Below are 5,704 nucleotides of genomic sequence, written 5' to 3'. Positions count from 1 at the left end.
CCTTTATACATAAAATGGGTTAAAATTTACTTGATAATTAACACTTGAAGTATTAGAAATTCATAAGGGTTTAAATCATACTCAATTAAATAATGAGCCCAAGTATGAGGGATAACTAAGTCAAAAAGCTCTTGGAGTTCAACAAAGTGAAAACTAAATTATAAATGATTGAAGAACCTAATGAAATTTAAAGTTTGAGATTGTGAAATTTGTCATAATATCTATATCTACTTGGCCTTTAAGAAAATTAAGTACTTCATGTATTAAATGCATGAAGTAACCAATAATTAGGTAAAATTACCTTTTAAAACATACTCCTATTTTAAATTTAGGGTAAGGCACACAATTTTCTGAAGCTCTTGGGAAAAATTAAGTATCAAATAATTTTTTTAGGCACCTCAAATTGACACTTTGTTAATTTACCCAACCATTTCCTCTATGATTGTTTTAATACAATTATTATTATTCAGTCAATTATCTAAATATATCGCTATTCATCCACTATTCATTGTGATTCATCTTCACCCACATATTAGCCTAAATCATTTAATCACCCTTCCCCTATATCCCACCTTAGGTAAATAAATCTAATTGTTTATTATTTATTTACCTAAATTCTCCCATCCTCAAATAGGAAATTAAATAAATATCTTTTTTTTTGGTACGCTAGGGGTATCCTTGTGACCTAGCCCAACAAACCAACCCACCTTACCTTGGGCTTACTTTATTGCCAAGCTGGAGTCAAGAAGGGGCGAGTTGAGGCGAGACTAGTAAATAAATATCTTATTTAATTTTCTATTTTCCTTCACTTTTCATTTAATGGGCTAATCTAATTAGCCCCCTAGTCCCCTACTTACACATTCCTAACCTTGGTTAAGTCCTTCACATCCTCCAATTTGTACAAAGGCACAAGAATTTTGTACATAAGGCATGGGCCATTGTACAAGCAATTCCCCTCCCATTTGCTTTCTGCATTTCATCCTTTCTTTTGTGGACTTGGCTTAATGCTTGTGGATTGTATCTTTTGTAGTTCAAATGTGAATAATTTTGTGATGCTTGATCTTGCTTTGGAATTTTCATTGTAGTGGATGTGATTTTGAGTAATTATCTTATGCTCAATTTTGGTAATATGTTTATGATTGTTGTAGACCAGTGATGAGATGTATTGCTTCCTGGTGATTTGATTGTGTTGATACATATAGATGCATGCTTGCTTCCATGTACCTGGATGATTGAGATACACCTATGATGTGATTCAATAATTGCCAATTGAGAAATATGGTTATAAATGTTGATTTGATTAATGATTAGAATGAGATTGATGATGTTAGTTGGATCAGTTGATTAGAGTAATGAATCATATTTATGCTATTTTGAGTTGATGAGATATCATGCTAGTAACAATGTTATGATGTTGCATGGGGGCTTCACTTAGTGAACTTGGGTTATAGCACGTGTGTTCATGGCATACTAAAGAATCCCCCTGTTTTTCAAAAAATATTGCCCTAAACTCCTTTTTTGTCACCCCCTCCCAAAACACAACTTGAATTAAAAGCCCCCCATTTTCGCCAAATATCGCATTTTTTCATAGCCCAAATTAAAAAATCCCCCATTTTCACCAATAGGAAATATATTGTACCCTCATTTTTGAGATATTAAACCCCCCAATATGAATGCACGTGATATAATATTGCCTAGTCAGTGAAGCCCCCATGTGATGTTGGCCTCATTTGGGGAGTATATGTATATATGCTCGTAGATGTATAGGTATGATGTTAATGATGTCATTTAATGCAATTATTAGGTTTAATTATTATTATTATGGTGTTAATTAGTAGCTAGATGTGAAAGGGATGACATCGTATAACTCATTTGTGAGAGGCATATGATTTTAAGTTTCTCCTTTGAAACGATTCAAGATATTTGGTTATTTATATATGAATGAGCAGGTGCACTTGGTGTGTGAATGTATTATTGACAACAAGTATAGGGCATCGACTCCACCTGGCTTCATAGGTCTGAGCATGCCTGCATTCCCTAATGGTGGTTAACATGAGATAGCACATTGGCCAATTATCTCGAGCCCAAACTTGTGTCCCTTGATTAAGGCAATTTCCTCGATTTTTCTATTTTGATAATTTTAATGATTTTATGGTTTTGAGCCCCGACTACTACAGTTGGTAGCTTTTGGATACCTATTTGTCATGTTGATTTGGTTTGTAAATATTGTTTATGCATACCTAGTTAGTTGGCCATGTATCACATGTATCAATAGTAATTTGATATTATTGAGGTAATTTAATACTAAAGTGTAAAATATGTCTTATTTGTATTGGATTAAAATAATTTATCATGGGGGTCTATTGGGATTTTATTTGATATTTGGTTTTTAACTTGATTGGATTAACATTTTATATCCCACTCCTAAAGAGTTTTATATTGTGCAGTTGGGGGTCTTTTTCATCACTTAGTCATTTTTCTTCTTGATCTCCCTCCAAACCATCTCCATGTTGGATTTTGAAATGAGGGGATTGAATCCCTTTGTGGGTGGAATTGGATGCAATTTTTTTCTTTGGAGTAGGAATCTGGAGGTTGCTATGTTGTCCAAAGGATGTGAGAACTGGTTGGGTATGTTAGATGATCTTGCATTTTTTTGTAGGATCTCTCTATTTCTTTATGTTCTCTTAAATTTTAACCTTCTTGAGTTCTTATGATACATTATGAGATGATTTTAGGGCATGTTGTGTTTTTAATTTGACCTCTCACGTGTTTGATTGATTACTTGAATGAATGTTGGAATTTTGATGTCAAAATGGGGTCTTTTTAGGGAATCACTGCCCAATATTTGGTGGGAAACTTGTATGGGTGTTTTCATTATGTTGTTGAAGCATCATGAGGTTTTTCTCAAATGGGTTGGTCTCCAATTTGTCCTCCCATGCCCCATTTTTGTCCGTTTTGATGCCCTACTTAGCCTCCCAAACCCTATTTGTGCATCTGATGTAGTTTTGTTCATCTAATGCAATTTGGTGCATCTACTAAGCTGTGAAACTATTGATTTATAGAGTGGTGCATCTGATGTGTATAATGGTTCTTTTTCCAAACTAGGGTGCATTTAATTCCCAAAAAGGCACATCTGATTAGTAATGTGGTGCCTTTGATCAATTTTAGTATGCTGTCTCCATTTGGACCTGCCTTGACCATAGGTTGACTTCCAAGAACTAATTGACCCTATGTGAATGAATTATGATGGATTTTGAATGATTTTGTGTGGTGTCACAAATAATTGCATTCATATTTTTGAATTGAAATCAATCTGTTATGGGATTCTTGACTCGGAGACCTAGAGGTTGTTCCTTGAGGATGATGACCTTATGATGCATTGTGTATATGAATTCTTGTGATGAAATTTTGATGATGAAGTGTATGCATTTATTATTTAAATGATTAATTTTATTTTGACATGATGATTGCATTGAGATTCATATGACTGCATTGACCCATGCCTTCCTCGGGTGTAATAGTATGTGGGCTCTTGATATGAGCAAGTGAAAAGAATGTTTGAATGTTTAAGTTAAAATTGTTAGGGATGTTTGAGTACATATGGATATCATGAATATATTCTCTATACCTTTTATATTATTGAGTTTCATTATGTGATCAAGTGGATCCACACTCTTAGTAGTAAGACCAAGTGAGTATGCCTCATTATGGTTAATATGACATTGTGAAAATAGGTTATTGATAATACTAAGATCATGGAAAAGTGAATCATTGCCTTATGTTTTATTTTTATGATAGCTCACTCAATTGTATAGGATGAGCCTAGTACTATGTACTAAAGTGCGTTTAGGGAGTGACACCTAATGCACAACTAACCCAAAGTGGTTCATAGGCAATCATGTTGGGGAGTTTCTTAATCAAGTGATTGCTTAATAATAAACTTGGCATGGGATAAAATATTAAATAAGATAAGTGGTTCCCCAAGCATTCCTTGAGTGCTAGTATGAGGCTAAGGATGACTTGGGAAGGCATGCCCACTCATGGAGCACTGAGACTTGTCCAAACATACATGCGCACTCATGTAGCGTTGGAACTTGCATGATCATTATTCTCATCTATACAAGAGAATATTTTGGTTCTATATGGTTTGTCCTCATGAGCACACATGATGGCACTCCCTACACTAGCACTCTAGTATCTAGGTCCTGATAGTTGAGTAACACCCTATGGATTTATTATTGCTTGATCTTTTGGTTATCTCTTTGTGTTATATGTCAAATGATAATTTGGTGTTTCTTTTGCGTGTGCCTCCTTGTTCTTATTGTTGCCAACTAAAGACACTTCCATGTTATTTTGGTATTTTACTTGTTGACTACTCTGACACCTTGTCTGGTCCTTGATTGTTTCTCTTGATGAGGGTGATGCAATGTTGGCATTATCATATTGATGTGGTTTTATGACTCTTGTTGGGTGTTGTTTTTATGTTGAGCATTTTCTCCATGTTGGCTCTTTTGAACCTATTGCCCTTCCTTGTATTCTTGTATTAATGTTTGGGTTGTGTGACTATCTCCATGAGCAGGAGGGGGTGGACGTGAGGGTACCACATGGCTGGGTGGGGTTTCCAACCACCATTGGGGATAAGAGGACTTGGTTTGTGACTAGCTTGATGGATGTCACCTCCCTCCTCAACACCAGATATTTCTCATTTTCTTTGTCTCTTGCTAGATGTAGTAATTTGTATATTGTATCATGATGTATCATTGATCATATGTATTGAAACACTCCAATTGGAGATGGATGTAAAAAATGTAATTGGATGTATTGATATGATGAATATGTGTACCGATGTTGGGATTGGGCATGAAGTATGATCTCTTATGCTTTTTATTATTGATGTATCATGGTGTTATCAAAGGAACATTTCTATTGGTGTTTTAAAAAGAAGATAGATATGTTTGTTTTGTGTTGGAGGTTGATTTAATCATCTCCTACTAGGTCATGAGTGATTGACCTTGTCATGGATGTGTTACTAAGGTAGCCACTTTAGGGAACCCTTAGAGGTGACTTGAGTTATCTTGGTTGGTGTTCCAAGAGTTTAGTCTTCTGCATGTGCTTAGTTGGTTAACGATTAGTTGACTTAATCTTGAGATTGAGCGTTATACTTGTATATGCAATGCATGATGACACTATACTACTAAAAAAAAGTAAAAATATTTTCATACATTTCTTTTATAGTTTTCTCTTATCCTTTAGGGTTCCTTGGTGGGGCATTATAGTACATGAGACATGTCCTTGGTACCATGCCACACTGGTCAAGTCCTTTCTTATTTGACTAATCCAATTTTAAATTACCTCAAGAGTACTCCCAATTACCCTTTCTATCTAGTCCCTCCACACTTGAGATAAATTATTTCTTATGTCAAAATAAATCATCCCTAGAAGAAGAAAGTAATCGTCCTCACTTGAGATAAAATTATTTTGATTCCAAGATAAATACCTACATTACATGCACATCAATCATGAAGATGCTTCTCATCAAGTTTATTCTTAGTGAATTTTGTATAGCTAAGTAAAAAAATATCTTTTACATACAAGAGATACAATGAGGTCCCTATAGTGCATGATGTCCTCATGCTTATTTCTCTATTCATAGGAAAATTTTGGTAAGAAGTGTAGAAATATTAATCTCTTAGTTGTGCATACA

The sequence above is a fragment of the Cryptomeria japonica genome, chromosome 5, assembly GCF_030272615.1.
Source record: "Cryptomeria japonica chromosome 5, Sugi_1.0, whole genome shotgun sequence".
Taxonomy (NCBI): Eukaryota; Viridiplantae; Streptophyta; class Pinopsida; order Cupressales; family Cupressaceae; genus Cryptomeria; species Cryptomeria japonica.
This window is presented reverse-complemented; position numbering follows the sequence as displayed.